Below are 18,034 nucleotides of genomic sequence, written 5' to 3' on the forward strand. Positions count from 1 at the left end.
CATGTGCCATTTATGTGTATAGGACATGGCACTCACAGGCCAATGTGTGATGGCAGTGCTACGCAGCATGCCGCAAATGTGTTGCTCTTCCATCTTGGTGTCATCAGTGTCAGACTTATGCCTCCCCTTCCAACTCTGTGACAGTGCATGCATGGGAGGGTTATAGTCATGTGGGACATGTGTAAATCAGGTACTGGTTCTGTAGCTTGTCAGGCCTATTTGTGTGCTATGGTGCTAATGCCTGTTTCCATTTTTTGTCTTTCATGTTTTTGCAGGGGATGACGCACTTGATGCTATTGAGGTTGGGGAGATGGTGCAGACCCAGGAGGAACCTGAGGCACAACCGGCCACCAGTGGGGGACGTGGTGTGGTGGTGGGTGAGAACCCACTCTTGCTGCAGACGATACTGTCAAAGGGTGTCTCTAGGTGCACCTCCCCAGACCTCTATTCAGGTGTTGATTCGGATGATGAGACCTATGTGGCGTCGCAGGTAAGTGTTTCTGGAAGGGGTTCTGTTCTGTCCAACCCACCTGCACCAGGGGTAGAACCCTCTATAGGGATGTCAGTGTTGGTTAGTCAGCCTTTGGCGGTTGCGGGTGCAGGCTCACATTCCACAACATCTGCTCCTGTTCCTGGGCCAGCTGATCAGAGGGGGAATGCAGTCCTGCAGCCTCAGGCAGTGCCGGCACAGCAAGACGCAGATCGCCTTGCCCCAAACAGGGGTGGTGCCCGCCGACGCGGTGGCCGTACGCCACCAGGCAATACCACATGGGAACAATCCATTTACGGTATGGCAACCCAACAGGCAGCATCAGTTGAGATGATGGCTCAAGCAATGGAGAGGGTGGCCACTTCCATTGTCCCTCCTGAAAGGCAAATGGAGCTACTACAGCAGGCAACAGACTCCATTTGCCGATCACACAGGGAGCACATGTTGGCGTCCAACAGGGACAGACGGGCAGCACTGGAGACTCTACGCCAATCAATTTCAATAGAGTCCCAGGGCCACAGGGAAGCCCTGATGGTAGAACTCCATCACCTCAGGGAGACTCTTGTTGACCTTGAGACTTCCACTAACTTGAGGACAGAACAGCAGCTGGAGCGGCTCACACGTTTGCTCTCAGCTGAGATGCAGGCAACTCGGGAGGAGATCCGGGCATCACGTCAGGTGCTGCATGGGGATCTCCGCACTATAATCCGCCAGAACGAGACCTTCCACACCTGCATGCTTGCTGCCATGGAGGACCATACCAGGGCTTTGCGTGGGCTGCCTCCCATAGCACCACCACCTCATGTGGCAGCAGCAGAGGGTGTTCAGAGCGACAGCAGCAGTTCTCCCACATTGGCATAGCCGTGCAGGCCATGAGCCCATGGAGGAGTTTTTTTTTCCCAACATCCACACAGACGGCTGTTGGTGCGCACCCTGTCCTCGGACTTCCTGGGTGCCCCCCCTGTCCTCGGACCTCCTGGGTGCCCCCCCAGGCCCCACATGGCCATTTTTGATTTTTGATTTTTGCTTTTTTGATTTTTGATTATTTATTGACAGTGTGTTGCCTTGTGTGGCTCCCGTGGGCATCCACTGTATTCCGGCTGGGCACATGCAGGCTTGTCCTGAGTTTGGGTTCGATGCTTGGGTTCGTGAGACACACAACACTCCTGCTTCCCGTTTCCATGGGCTTGCAAAGGGTGTGACCAAGTGCGAGTGATGTACACAGTGATGTTGGGCTCCCATGAGCTGTGTGGGCAGTCTGTAGTCAATACTGTGTAGACATTCCTTGTGTATATTGTAGTTGTATTGTACACTGCATGTTGGAATTATGTATGCTTCTGCTTCCATGTCTCCCTCTGAATATGCAGGTTCATTCCTCATGTCTTCACAAGGCCGTCTACTTTGGAGATGGAGTTCATGTTGTATGCAGTACACAGACAAGTTTTGAAGCCTGCAAGACTACAATGGAAGGGGGCAATGTGGTGGCATATTCAGGTTGTAAGACTACGACTACTTTAACTTAGTACTGTCATGTTTTAGTTATGTTTGAGCTTGTTTAGCTGCATTGTATTGTTGGTAAGTATTTGGTCATGTGTGTTGTTAGTTCAACATTACAGGGAGCATATTGTTTGTGGCCAGTTTCCATTAGGGACACTGTACTTTGTGACACTTGTGTCAGGTTTTTGGGATTGCTTTGTTTGCTCTCACATAGCATGACATGCCATGGTGTGTTGGGTGCTGGTGCTGGGGAGGGGTTGGGTGACATGGCACTGTTCTCATGTTGTATTTTGCAAGGGGGTCATGCATTTAGCAGCATATGTGTCTTTTGATGACACAGCATTGGTGGTGTTTCTGTAGGTAGGTATGCACACATTGTGACACTTCCAGGTGACCAATCTCAGGCAGGTATGGTAGTGACAGTTGACTGTCCCTTGAGTCATCATCATTGATTGTCAGGTGGTATGTGCCAGGGCTGTGTGCACTCCACAGGGGTGTGATTCTAAGTGAAGTAATTAGCCACCAGCTGCGTTCGGGCTGCCTCACCCTGTGCCCTTTCCCCTCCCATGCGCAGCGGGCATGTATGTGGTTGGGGATGTGGGGGCACCACCATGTCCACCAGCAGGCCCCGGCATGTTTCAACGTTGTGCAGGACACATGCTGCCACTATGATCCTGCACACTTCTGGGGGAGCATATAACAGCTGCCCGCCAGAACGGTCAAGGGAGCAAAAGCGTGACTTGAGCACTCCGAATGTGCGCTCCACCATGCCCCGGGTTGCAATATGGGCTGTGTTGTATCTTACCTCGGGTGGCGTGGTGGGGTTCTAAATTGGCGTCATCATGTGGGTGCTCAGAGGGTAGGCACTTTCCCCTAGGGAGGTGGTGATGGGTATCATTAGTAGGGTTGTGACATTACTCATTATCTGGCATGCATGCATGTGCTGTGGCATTTATACTCACCGAGCAGCCATGTATCGCCATGCCGCCCAGCTTCTATGTCCCGGTTTAGGGTTGACATTCTGTAAATGAAACTGTCGTGGGTGGACCCTAGATAGTTGGCATATACTGAGGTGATGATTCCCTTGGCATCACATACTACCTGGACGTTGATGGAATGCCAGTGCTTGCGGTTTCTATAGATGTGCTCTGATGCCCTGGGGGGACGTAGAGCCACATGGGTGCAATCAATGGCACCTAGGAGTTTGGGGAATTGTGCCACCCTGTAGAAATCCTGGACGGCAGCCTGCCTTTCTGCAGGTGTCCTGGGCAGGTATATGTGCCTGCGAACTGATGGGCGTGCAGTCATGATGGCCAAGACCTGGTGTAGGCAGCGTGACTGCGTGGCCTGTGACTCCCCCCCACTATGGCACTTGTCCGCTGAAATGATCCGGTGGTCAAAAAGTGCAGTACATTGAGGACCTTCTCCAGGGGGCTGAGTGCTTGGGAGCAGAGCGTGGGTGATGTGAGGTCATCCTCCCACTCACTGACCAGGTCGAGTATTATGTGAGGTGGAAACCTGTACCTCCCATACACCTGGTCATCAGGCATGCCAAAAAGGCTGGTTCTGGGTGTGAAAATTCTGGGCCTCACTATCCTCCTCCGCCTCATGCGGTATCCCACGACCACTGCTGCTAGGAACGGTATGTTCATCCTGGCGTCTGAGCTTGCTTGCTGTTTGCGCGCACTTTTATATTGCGTGGGTCCACGTACGCCTGCTTCCTGCTGGCATATGTGTTTCCGTATTAGCGCGTCTTTTCTGGCACGTGCGTGTGGGCGTTCCGCACATTTGCCTCCTGTACTTCCCCGTCCATCCCAGTAATACACGTACCCCGCTCGCCCAGGCCCAATCGCGTGTAAAACTTCCTGCAAGCCCCTGAAGTACACGTACCCCGCTCACCCAAGCACAATCGCGTGTAAAACTTCCCGCGAGCCCCTGAAGTACACGTACCGCGCTCGCCCAGGCACAATCGGGTGTGAAACTTCCTGCGCACCCCCGCAATACACGCTATTTTTGACACAGCGGGTGTCCGTGTTTGTCGCGTACCCCTTTGCACGTCATTTGTCCTAGAGGGCCACAGTATGGGACATTCATCAGAGCTGTATATTCGGGCTTTTTGTTAGCGCAGGGACGCTACCGCCTGCCTTCGTGTGGCGGACATGTGTTGATGTACATAGTTGACTTTTGGTTTGTGTCAAGAGATCGCCATTTCACTGCTGGGGGGTGGAGATGCAAGGGGACATGAGTGGGGCATGAGTGGGGGCCTGTTGGCAGGTGCCCTGCACTGCTGGGGTGTGGGGGTGCAAGGGGACATGAGTGGGGGCCTGCTGGCAGGTGCCCTGCACTGCTGGGGGGTGGGGGTGCAAGGGGACATGGGTGGGGGCCTGTAGGCAGGTGCCCTGCAATGCTGGGTGGTGGGCGTGCAATGGGACATGAGTGGGGGCCTGCTGGCAGGTGCACTGCACTGCTGGGGGGTGGGGGTGCAAGGGGACATGAGTGGGGGCTGGTTGGCAGGTGCCCTGCACTGCTGGGGGGTGGGGGTGCAATGGGACATGAGTGGGGGCCTGCTGGCAGGTGCCCTGCACTGCTGGGGGGTGGGGGTGCAAGGGGACATGAGTGGGAGCCTGCTGGCAGGTGCCCTCCACTGCTGGGGGTGGGGGTGCAAGGGGACATGAGTGGGACATGAGTGGGGGCCTGCTGGCAGGTGCCCCGCACTGCTGGGGGGTGGGGGTGCAAGGGGACATGAGTGGGGGCCTGCTGGCAGGTGCCCCTCAGTGCTGGGGGGTGGGGGTGCAATGGGACATGAGTGGGGGCCTGTTGGCCGGTGCCCTGCACTGCTGGGGGGTGGGGGTACAATGGGACATGAGTGGGACATGAGTGGGGGCCTGTTGGCAGGTGCCCTGCCCTGCTGGGGGTTGGGGGTGCAAGGGGACACGAGTGGGGGCCTGCTGGCAGGTGCCCCTCAGTGCTGGGCGGTGGGGGTGCAAGGGGACATGAGTGGGGGCCTGCGGGCAGGTGCCCTGCACTGTTGTGGGGTGGGGGTGCAAGGGGACATGGGTGGGGGCCTGTAGGCAGGTGCCCTGCAATGCTGGGTGGCGGGCGTGCAATGGGACATGGGTGGGGGCCTGCTGGCAGGTGCACTGCACTGCTGGGGGGTGGGGGTGCAAGGGGACATGAGTGGGGGCTGGTTGGCAGGTGCCCTGCACTGCTGGGGTGTGGGGGTGTAATGGGACATGAGTGGGGGCCTGCTGGCAGGTGCCCTGCACTGCTGGGGGGTGGGGGTGCAAGGGGACATGAGTGGGAGCCTGCTGGCAGGTGCCCTCCACTGCTGGGGGTGGGGGTGCAAGGGGACATGAGTGGGACATGAGTGGGGGCCTAGTGGCAGGTGCCCCGCACTGCTGGGGGGTGGGGGTGCAAGGGGACATGAGTGGGGGCCTGCTGGCAGGTGCCCCTCAGTGCTGGGGGGTGGGGGTGCAATGGGACATGAGTGGGGGCCTGTTGGCAGGTGCCCTGCACTGCTGGGGGGTGGGGGTACAATGGGACATGAGTGGGACATGAGTGGGGTCCTGCTGGAAGGTGCCCTGCACTGCTGGGGGGTGGGGGTGCAAGGGGACATGAGTGGGAGCCTGCTGGCAGGTGCCCTCCACTGCTGGGGGTGGGGGTGCAAGGGGACATGAGTGGGACATGAGTGGGGGCCTGCTGGCAGGTGCCCCGCACTGCTGGGGGGGTGGGGGTGCAAGGGGACATGAGTGGGGGCCTGCTGGCAGGTGCCCCTCAGTGCTGGGGGGTGGGGGTGCAATGGGACATGAGTGGGGCCTGTTGGCAGGTGCCCTGCACTGCTGGGGGGTGGGGGTACAATGGGACATGAGTGGGACATGAGTGGGGGCCTGTTGGCAGGTGCCCTGCCCTGCTGGGGGTTGGGGGTGCAAGGGGACACGAGTGGGGCCTGCTGGCAGGTGCCCCTCAGTGCTGGGCGGTGGGGGTGCAAGGGGACATGAGTGTGGGCCTGTTGGCAGGTGCCCTGCACTTCTGGGGGGTGGGGGTTCAAGGGGACATGAGTGGGGGCCTGTTGGCAGGTGCCCTGCACTGATGGGGGGTGGGGGTGCAATGGGACATGAGTGGGGGCCTGCTGGCAGGAGCCCTGCACTGCTGGGGGGTGGGGGTGCAGGGGACATGAGTGGGGGCCTGCTGGCATGTGCCCTGCACTGCTGGGGGGTGGGGGTGCAAGGGGACATGAGTGGGACATGAGTGGGGTCCTGCTGGAAGGTGCACTGCTTGGGGGTGGGGGTGCAAGGGGACATGAGTGGGGGCCTGCTGGCAGGTGCCCTGCACTGCTGGGGGGTGGGGGTGCAAGGGGACATGAGTGGGGGCCTGCTGGCAGGTGCCCTGCACTGCTGGGGGGTGGGGGTGCAAGGGGACATGAGTGGGACATGAGTGGGGTCCTGCTGGAAGGTGCCCTGCACTGCTTGGGTGTGGGGGTGCAAGGGGACATGAGTGGGGGCCTGCTGGAAGGTGCCCTGCACTGCTGGGGGTGGGGGTGCAAGGGGACATGAGTGGGGGGGTGTTGGCAGGTGCCCTGCACTGCTGGGGGTGGGGGTGCAATGGGACATGAGTGGGACATGAGTGGGGGCCTGTTGGCAGGTGCCCTGCACTGCTGGGGGGTAGGGGTGCAAGGGAACATGAGTGGGGGCCTGCTGGCAGGTGCCCTGCACTGCTGGGGGGTGGGGGTGCAATGGGACATGAGTGGGGGCCTGCTGGCAGGTGCCCTGCACTGCTGGGGGGTGGGGGTGCAAGGGGACATGAGTGGGGGCCTGCTGGCAGGTGCCCTGAACTGCTGGTGGGTGGGGGTGCAATGGGACATGAGTGGGGGCCTGCTGGCAGGTGCCCTGCACAGCTGGGGAGTGGGGGTGCAAGGGGACATGAGTGAGACATGAGTGGGGGCCTGCTGGTAGGTGCCCTGCACTGCTGGGGGGTGGGGGTGCAAGGCGACATGAGTGGGACATGAGTGTGGGCCTGCTGGCAGATGCACTGCACTGCTGGGGGGTGAGGGTGAAGGGGGTCATGCGTTGGTGATCAGTAGAGCAAGGTGATATGTGGCTTGGCTGGGGGGCATGCCCATGGTGGATGGGCTGCCTGCGGGACATGACCAGGGGTGCAGGGTAGTCCCCTGTGGTGTGGGCTGCCTGCAGGGGCCGTGGAGGGTGTAGAGGGAACACCTGGGAGGACCCACACTGCCAATTCATGTGTAGGACTCCCCTGCACCCCGGATATACACGTACCCCACTCGCACAGGGCCTGTCGCGTGTGAAACTTCCCACGCACCCCCAAAATACATGTACCCCGCTCGCCCAAGGCCAATCGCGTGTGAAACTTCCTGCGCACCCCAGATTTACATATACCCAGGCCAATCGCATGTGAAACATCAAGCGAACCCCAGGAATACACGCACCCCACTCGCACAGGGCCTATCGCGTGTGAAACTTCCCGCAACGCCAGATTTACACGCACCCTGCTCGCCCAAGGCCAATCGTGTGTGAAACTTCCCGCGCACCCCCGAAATACACGCACACGCTTTTTTTGACACAGCGGGTGTTCGTATTTTGTCGCGTACCCCTTTGCATGTCATTTGTCCTAGAGGGCCACAGTATGGGACAATCATCAGAGCTGTATATACATGCTTTTTGTTAGCGCACATTTTGGCGCACATTTTTTTCATGCGCTGTTAGGCAGAAACCTGTGCAGTTCCCTTAGGGAACACTGCAAAAGATTTAAGACTACAGGTGTTGGCAGTAAACCCACTTGGTAGCAGTTTGTACCACACAGGTTTACCTGGTAGCTGTGGCTGAGCAGTCAGACTTCCCTCAAGAGAGTTAGGCAGTATGCAAAGTATACTCAATAGGCACTCAGATACAATAAAACAAGCAAACACTGACCAGAGCTTTGGTATCAAAGTATATAATAATTTATTTAAAAACACACAGTTGAAACACTCCAGCACTCTTATTGTAAAATATTCTAAACACAGTTACTATTATGATATATGCACCCCTTTTTCCCTATTAGAAAATCACAGTAAAACACCACTTATTTTCATACAGAGGTGAGCGCTTAACTAGATTGCACTCTAATAAGTTTGTGAAAAAGGGAGGGAAAAAGACAGAAAAGGAAAAGGCACACCACTCTACGATTCCGGAACACTGTTAGCAAGGCAGAGAGCAAAAAGTCACTGGTGAGTCAAAGTCCAAAGGCTGGGCCCACTCTTAGAGAGAGCAGAGCACAAATGCGCCCAAGATCACACAGTTACACTAGGCTTAGAAAGTCTTGCAGAGGGTTCAGAAAAGCGTTGGGAGCGACTTAGACAAGTTTAGCCAAGGTGTCCCAGGCTAACCCAGGTTCGAAAGCCGGGGGCTAAATCTACCCCGTACAGTCGGTAGCAAGGGAAGCCAGGCGGGACATGGTACCTTAAGTTGGAAGGATCCTCCAGCGGTGGCAGTTGTTCCTGGTAGTGGGTGCAAGTTGCGTTGTCGTCCAGGGGAAGAGAAGATCTCGACTTGGAGGAAAGATGAAGGTCGTTGCACTACCAGGGCAGAAACCAGCCGCTGAGTTTTCCGGTTAAAGGTGGTACCTTTGTCTCGCGGTTGTGGTAAAACGTGGTATCCCGGTTGCCGGGGTGCTTGGCACGGGCAAGGTGGCCACGAGATACGTCGGGAAAGCGAAAAGACGGTGAAACTGGTTATCCCCACCAGTCAAAGGAAGAAGACTCTCCGGCGGGAGATCTCCTCTGTCGTTGGGAAAAGTGGTGAGGCAGTCCAGCAGGGCTCCACCGGTGGTGGTGTCGTGGCAGGTCGGCTCAGCTTCTCCCTCGTCGGATTCTTAGTTCCTGTGGCGACTTCTCAAGTTCCAGTCCCCAAAGCCCTGCTTTTATGCAGCAAACCCCCATTCACTCAGCCTAGCTGTCACTCAAACATGCTAAGTGGTGAGCCGGCTGGCTCACCACTTGGGCCAATCAGGATGGAGTGCGACTTGAGTTGCCTAGGCAACTCAGTCCAGGGTGCCTAAATACCCCTCCACCCCTCCTAAGTACCCCAGACACAGTGGCACCACTTTGGAGGGCTTCTGTGGAGAAGCCCGCCAAAAAGTGGAACAAAGGGCTCGACTTGGGTTGGAGTCACAGAAGAGAACACAAACGCCATTTTAAAATCAAGTTTTGGCAAAAAATACCAACCGGAGAATTAATATTAATTAAATAAACCAGCGGCATGTTCGAGGCTACCGTAAATAATTAAATAAAGGTAATAGCCTAAAACAATGGGAAATCCCATAGGAAAATATTCACGGTTGAATATAAAAAGTAGTATCCACTGCCACCAGCCAAAACTCGATCAGGGGGGACGGAGACGTGCCCCCTCGACTAACAGACCCCGGGGCAAGTGAATTGCCCCAGCCAGTACGTCCACAATATGATGGTTTGTACTGGTTCTGTTCAGAATTTAAGACTAGTAAAGTCAATGGTGACTTTACATGCCCTGGGAGACAGTAGTCAGTCCCAGGGTATGGAGTCTATACTGGGGGGTCACTATGACACCCCTGTGTCACTGCACTGAGGGTGCTGTGTAACACACATCACAAAAACACATGAAGCCCTATGGGGTAAAAGACCCCATAGCCCATTAAACACATCTAGATTCAAAGAAACACACTCAAATCATGCCCAAGAGTGAGGGTACACGAGTCTCACTCTTGGCAGGAGAAAATATAACCCCAAAAATCCAGCAAAGCTGCTGGGGGAATCACTAGCTTAGGAAATTCAGCCTAAACAGAGAATTCTCCCTAACATGCGCAGGGACGCTACCGCCTGCCTTCGTGTGGCGTACGTGTTTAGGCCTGTGCAAGTCTTCGCCGGTGCTCTGGTTTGCCCTATTCGATTCCCTGTATACGTGTTGTAGGCGAGCGTTTGGGCGTTCCGCACACTTGCCTCCTGTACTTCCCCCATGACACCCACATTTTCACGCATTGTTCCCCATTCCACCTGTCACGCCCTGTGTTACGCCTACTTTTGTTATGTGCGCCGCTCTATGTGCGCTTTCGCTGTGGCTGTAGAGCACGCCGTTAGATGACCTGTGCGCCGGCGTGCGCCACGCAGATTTTCAGCGTACATCCCACATTTTACTCGCGCACAGACTTCCATGAATCGATGTGCGCGGGTTTGGCTGCTATTTTCGCACTTGCACTGCGATTCGCACGGTTTCGTACGCTTGCACGGGAATTTTCAGCGCACATTAATTCCATGAATCGGGCTGTGCATATTTTAATATGTACACATGTTCCCTATAAGTGTGAGGTTATATAAATAGTTCCATGTACATTATTTTGAGTGTGAGGTAGTATAGAAGCTGACATCTGTTTACATATGACACAAGTAAAACATATGTTGTAAATACAAAAACATATAGTGCAATTGAAATACAAAATCAAAATAACTGACTGAAAACATAACTTTGTTAATTGTATAAATATGTTTTATGTGCAGTGATGAGTTTTTAGAAATGTCAGACAATCCATTCAGTCATTAAACTGTGCATATTCTTTAATTTTGTATGGTAGGTTTAAGATAATTGTGATTAGCTTCTAAGGTGTGCAGGTGGCCAGAAAAAGGATGTACACCAAATTATGAAAGAAGTTATGAAATTGCAATGCAGATATCATTGTTATAATTAAGAAATTCATTTGAGATAGTAAAACAAGGTATTCCACACTGTGTAGCAGTATCAATGCTAGCAGTAGTTTAGATAATAATGTGTAGTTTTAAGTTTTTTTAAATATGATGTATATGATATGAAATGTCATTCTCATATGTGTAGCTGGCCAAACAAAGGGCGCACATAGATTTTATAAGTCCTATGGAAATTACATTTGTTATGTTATTAGTGTAGTTTTTGATAAGTGTTAATACGTTAATTTTTATTGTCTATATATTATTCATAATATAGGTATGACTATAGTTTAAAAAGATAAATACTCACAATAATGTTACTCTGTTGGTGTGTCTTCATTTATTTCTTTGTACAACTGAAGACATAGTTATGTTATATGTCTTGGTTGCCTGGTGAAGGTTGCATAAAGTAATCTGCAAATTAGTCATCATGTAGCATAAAGTAATCTTTGTATAGTATTGTTACATCTGTGCATTGTAGTGAAATGCATTTATTGGTGTATGAACTGTGGATATTGTAGGCAATATTTTTTCGAATTTGCTGATGCAAAACGAATTTCATAATGACTTAAATGTTAAGTATTCAAAATAACAGAACAGATGTTTTTTTCTCCATTCAGGGTTTTTTTTCCTCTATAGCATGATTAAATAACACAACTTGGTAATGGTTATATACTTGGAATACAATCAATATTCTTTTAGTATCTTTATGAGAAAAAAACATACACAATGCTGTATTTGTTTTGTTATGATAAACTCTGTAGTATCACTGCAGTGGTGATAGTGCATGGTATAAATGGCCTTTACCATTAATATTAAGCACATTTTTTCAGAGTTCATATATGGAAGAAAGTGGCAAGGACATAGAAAGTTATTTGGTATGAATTTGGATACATTTATATGTGTAATGTATATATGCACATAGAAAGAATAAAAAGAAATATATATTTCTAGCCATGGTTACAGTATTAGCCAATGAATAGCAGGATTTATTTTTGTGTGGCTAAGGTGCGCAACGCCTGGAGAGCTCTGATAACCATGGCTACAGGCAGCAATTGACAATTTTGAGTACTGAAACAGCATAAAATAAATTACAATAGATATTGTAATATATTTTTGCAGTCTGTGTTTACTTTTATGTATTTTTGTAACGTAAATGTGGCTCTTTAAAGGGCCGTTTTGGGGGATGGAAAGAGGTGGGTGGAATAGGGGAGGAAAATACATAAGGGCGAAACATTTAACAAAGGGAATTAAAATAAAAGCCAACATATATTATTTTTGATAGATATTTTTTGAAAAGGGAAACAATTGCCACTTAAAAAGAAATGCTAAGCATGACAGGTAATCTGATATTCAGCCATTGACTTTAGCCATTGCTCAATTGTGGCATCTCCCTTGACTACCCATTCACAGCATCCTTTGCACATGATTTACATCTTGGAAAAGATAGGGTGTCGGTAACAGAGTCAGTGCAATCAATACCACTGCTGATGTAGAGGCTTCATTTCCACTTGGTGTTGTTGCTGTACTGGTGGATGGCGATTCTGCAGGTGGTGCTGATGTTTGTCTATACAAGGAATGGGTCCCATGCATTTCTCTTTTGCGATGTTCATTGGCTTTACGATGTTCATCATCAACATTGTCCCAGTGGACTCTCACCAGATGGTTAATCATTATTGATGTTCACAGACTTTTGGATGGAATATTGGAAGGCCCACGGCATAGAGTATTATTGCAGAAGGTCCACAGTACCTCCTCCACCTCTTTCTTGGAATGGTGTTCCTTCCCTTTGAAGAAGCACCCACTGTCTGCAGTTTTCTTCATACCTGTATGCTTCTTCCTTGGTGGTGAAGGATTGTCGACCAAAATGATGACATCATCCTCTCTGCTCCTACTGTCATGGTCGGACATGTTAAAATGTCCATCCGGGGAGGAAAATATAAAAGAATCAAATGACAACAAGAACAAGACTATGCTGAAAGAAATGTAAACGTTTAAAAAAATAAAAAAAATAAAAGTCAAACAAAAAATAGACAAACTAAACAATTCACAAGACAAAGGAAAATTGTATTTTGGGAAAACTGGGTAAAAAGGATGAAGAGATTAAGGGGTAAAGTGCATTTACTTACTCAAAAACCCTTTCACTAGCAAGCACAGAAAGCAATGAATAATGTAAAGTTATGTTTCAGTGGGTGTGGTGATTGTTCGCGGCTACAAACTTGCCAAGCATCTGTTTGGGCGGTCTCGTATACGCGCATGTCATGAAACAATGTGGGCATAGCCATGTTGATACAGCGCACCATGTGATTGGATGGTTCGTTTACACGTATACAAGTCACGTGTAGGGGCGGAGCTGCAACGCGTGTTATGATTGGCTGATGCATTTTGTGAGAAGCCGCTTAGCTGTGTCACAGGAGTTCTATGGCCCATTGACTTACATAGTCGTGGGTCACGTCAAACGCATGGGCATACTTGCGTCCATACTTCACAATGTTCAATTGGTTTGTTTGTTAGCACATATAGCATGCAGGCGCGGAACCGCAGCAAATGAAATCATTGGCTGGCATATTAGGTGTGAAGATGTGTGGATGCGCCGAAGGATGCAGATGTTCTATTAGCTCATTTCGCACATGTGGGTTACCCCCTCATCACAGTCATTGCTGTGCGTAGCCGCACATGTACCCTTAGTAGACGCGGCTTTTAAACATTTATTTTTTAAATACATCAACATATATATGGGCATTAGTCTTGCCAGTTACTGTAAGAGTTTAATAACTATTCATGAACAGTACATACATGTAAATATTCTAACAAGTTAAGTACGTATGCAAACACTTTTTTTGTAACAACATGTTTATTTGGGGTGAATGTGGTTGTCTAATTGCTTTTTATTTTACTTTCTAGACATAATACAGTGTTTCGATAAGCTGAATTGTCTGTATTATTAATGTCAATTATGTTTGCAATAACAAAACCCGTGAAATTCAAGGAAAACACTTTAGTTGCAGGGACGTTAAGGTGAGCAATACATTGTAACAAAACTGTTGAAATTCAAGGAACATCTTTAGTTGCACGGACGTTAAGGTGAAAACTTAATGCAACAAAGCCCTGGAAATTCTACTAAACCCACCTTACCGTTGCGCTCCCTGTTGTGCAGCCTATGACCACAATGATGACTAGCACTTTGCACCTTAATGTATATGTAGCCATTGTCAACTTGAAACTTTCCATTTTGACAATTGTTACATATAGGCTGAGAATGCACTATGTATTACCAAGGTGGGTTTTTGCTACAAGATAACATGAGGTATAGGCTTATATGTGGGTCTATTGCAGTTAATCATACTTAATTATGATATGGCTTGCAGTCAAGATTTTTTTTTTATGGTGAGCACTCTGTCCACTCTTTGTTCTAATTTGGAATTTGCATTTTGCATTTAAGAGTACCACTTAAGGGTCATAATTTTGCGACTGTGGTTTGCAGTTCACGAGACATTAGTCTTGTAAGCAAGGCTTGGGAACTTGAAAGTCCATTATACACTATATATGAGATGCATCGTTGATGCTTTCACTATGTTTTGTATTTCACTGACTACACATTGCACCTTGTACCTTAGTTAATGTGATGTGTATAGGAATTTGTTATTTGCACTTGCACATCACACTTTGGTATGAAGAATGTTGCAGCTGCATTTTGATTTCTGATGCTGCTATTATACCTTTTATTATTTTTTGCTGGCTACGTATTGCACTTTTTTATTTATTTAATTTACATTCTTAAAGCACTCACTCAGCCCGAGGGCATCGAGGCGCTTTTACAGGAATATGTCTCTTAGTTGTGTATTCATAATGCGCTTAGTACCCAGAGGTTTTTAAGCGCGGACCCGGGTTTCGAATATGTGTTGCTTCGTGTCGTCTTGTTTCCAAGGCGAGCAGGTTGCAGCTGAACTATCTTCCCGGGGCAAGTACTTTGTACTTTAACTAATGCGATGTGTATAGGAATTTGCTTCTTGCACTCGCACATCGCACTTTGGAATGACACATCTTCCATTTTACATGTGCAGTTCACATTAGAACCTATAGCTAGTACCAGTATATTACATCTTACCATTACTTTTATTCTTCACCATGGCCCTCTGAACATATGCATACATTTATACAATGTTTATGAATAATCCGTACTTTGAAAAATATGAGCTGTCACTGGATGAATTACAATGGGTATGGATTAAAAATGTTCTTTTAGATGAAGGGACCGGAAAATGTTTTTATACCAGCTCAGAGCGCTTTATCAAGCCAACTCAGGTATGTGCTGTATGTGTAGCAAATGTTGTAGCATACAGTGCAAGGACACAGTCCAAAATGGGCGATGTAATTTCGAATTCAATACGAGAAGCAGCGTATGATGCAATCCAACACAAAGGTTGGACTAAGCATTATGCATGTATATGGATCTATGGTTGTTACTCTAGTTGCCGAGTCTCCTGGTCATGTGACACTCATTACTTCTTTATTTAAATGTGTCTTCATCGGGGATTGGGTAATGTCAACAAGCAACGGGTACATTTTGAAACGCGTCATTGTTGTAATGCCGCCACTCCTTGACTATGCTTCCGAAGATTTTTAAGAAATAAAGACCCGGACTCTGGCTGATCTATGTGCATGTAACACCTGTGGGAGTGCAACTCAGTTACTGGTGATGTTGACTAGTTGGTTGAATGGTTGAAGATAGATATATATATATATATATATATATATATATATATATATATATATATATATATATATATATATATATATTATAGTGAATTATTTTTGCATAAAAAGTTACAGCAATGAACACATTTAAAGAAGGCAACAAATGTTAAAATCCTAGTTTATTCTGATGACACATTACTGAGTGACTGCAGTGATTCTACCTCTTAAAAACACTTTGTAAAAAGCACTTTTTTTTTAATTATGAGGTTGAATCGCCAATAGCGATTTTTACTAGATTTCTAAGAAGTTTTGAAAAAGAAAAGAAGAGAAGATTTACTTAAAGGATAGTTCCGGGACTTTTTTTTTATTGTCCCTACGGTTCGGCCATGTGTTTTTAAGCATAAATCAGTAGATCGTAGAAAACTTTCCTATGGACCTTACCCGACTTTTCGTCCATTAACGCACTCGAAATCAGCCGCCATTTTGTGATAATCCTATCATTTCCCCCCATCGACCTGGCTCACCTGCGTTTGCGGCACTAAATCAAATCCCCCGCACCTGAAACAGACTTTATCAAAACATTCATATTCCCCGCCTCTCTCCGTGAAGTGACTGTGCTGCGTAGGCAAACGCGCCCAGGCGTCTTCTACGCGACTCCACACAGAACCCGGAAACCAACACAGATCAGCTCACAACACAGCCCGCCACAATTCGGAATATGAAACTGTACTTTTAAATCAAACAGCAACACGGTACATTTGGTAAAGTACATTTATTGGACATCAAATGTTTAGAGAATATTCAGCGATTTGCATTTTTCTTTGCTCTCGATCCAAAATAGTTCGTCTTGAGGCAAGCGATGTTCGTGTGCAGTACACAGGGTGTTGGTTTACGATAAAATAAGCTCTTCGGTCGCACTGATAATCGCATGGCTGTTCCAACAACGAGGCACTAGGCCACCACAACGGTATGTATGTTGCATCTAGCCATTAGTACCGCGTAAGGGCATACTTGTACTTGGCGATCGTCCCATAAAATGGTCAGGGTGGTAACGTTGTTCACGCGGAGAAGCAACTGGCGGTTATAAAAGCCGTCCGCCGGTGTCTGGTACTCGTGACACAGACAATAATGAAGGATGTACCTGTTTTAAAAACATAAAAAATGAAATTAGTCTCACCATCAGATCTTTATTAAAATTATTCATTTTATATATTAGGTCGGGAAATTATTTCATAGCTAGGACAGTGCGTCATTTCCAGTAACCCACCCCCTCTCCTCCGCCTTTTTCAGAGCCGCCTGAGCGCCAGTGGACCACTTCGTCACTGATATGATATAATATGGCATTTGCAACGCGCCTATACACAAGTGTTTCAAGGCGTGGCGAGGCAGGGAGGGGGGGGAACAAGGAGAAGAAGTGCAGGGGTAGGGGGAAGGTAAAAGTGCAAGGGGAAGGGGAGGGGGGAAGTGGAGTACAAGGTAAGTAGCATAAAATAATAAATACATAGGGCCAGCTGGTGGCGAGTGCAAGGTAAGTGCAGAACAAGTGCTGGGAAGGGGGGGCTGTAGGATACTGAGACAGTCCCCCAGTGCAAGGGTTGACAGGGAGGCAGTGCAGGTGGAGAGTGGAAGGGCCCAGGACCGAGGTCGCAGACAGTGGACCAATTGTAGCAGGGGAGAGGGAGAGAGAAAGCAGAAGCAAAGAGGAAGGTTTTGAGGTGCTTCCGTAAAAGGAGATGGTTCTCCTCAAGATAGTGCGCAGTACAAAACAATATGCCACATAGAACGAACAAGTACAACTTAACCCGTCTTTAAAGCTACTGTATAGTAATTAAATTGCGGTATAAACTCATCTAAAGAGTTACTTACATTATATTTGCATTTTCCATTGTGTCTGTGCGTAGGGCAGCCCCGAAATACCACTCCTTCTATGCCGACGTTATTTCTTCTAATGAACGAACATTAAATGGCTATCGTTTCTGAAATTTTATTCATTATCGTTTCTTACGTTATTGCACCACACCCCCAAAAAGAAGTCTTTCGGGATGGTCCCGGCCTGTCAAGGTCAAATAACAATAGAACCTTATACTGAGTCGTGGGCCATTCCGGCACCCGAGCAAAAAATCAAAGCAGCTGACCTTCACTTTGAACGAGCACACATTCCTAGTTAGCTACATTCAGTGTAAGGCCATCTCACAGGACTTGAAATTTACACTCCATCTTTGCATTTTGTCTGCGTGCTTTGCAGCCCCAGAGAACCATAAATACGGAGACATTCTATATGTTTTGAAAAATGATTTATATTACTGTTTGGTTTAATTTAATGCGCAAATGAACAAGGTTGGATAGACACATTGCATGTACACTGAGCAATCACTTTTATTTACACAATACATAGCTACACATATTCAATGGGCCTGCAACATGAGGAGACTCGAGAGAACAGACAATCAAATTACAATCATTTAAACCGTGATGTGTATTTCTCAATGAGCTCTGCTTTAGGTGGACATGGAACAGAGGCAATGTTGGGTAGCAATGCAGTTGTCCGCTGCACAGGTTCGTTCACAACTCCATGTATGTGCCTATCTAGGACATCAACAATAAGTCTCTCAATAAACTCATATTGCATATCCTCA

Source organism: Ambystoma mexicanum, chromosome 5q, assembly GCF_040938575.1.
Source record: "Ambystoma mexicanum isolate Mex_15411 chromosome 5q, UKY_AmexF1_1, whole genome shotgun sequence".
NCBI lineage: Eukaryota > Metazoa > Chordata > Amphibia > Caudata > Ambystomatidae > Ambystoma > Ambystoma mexicanum.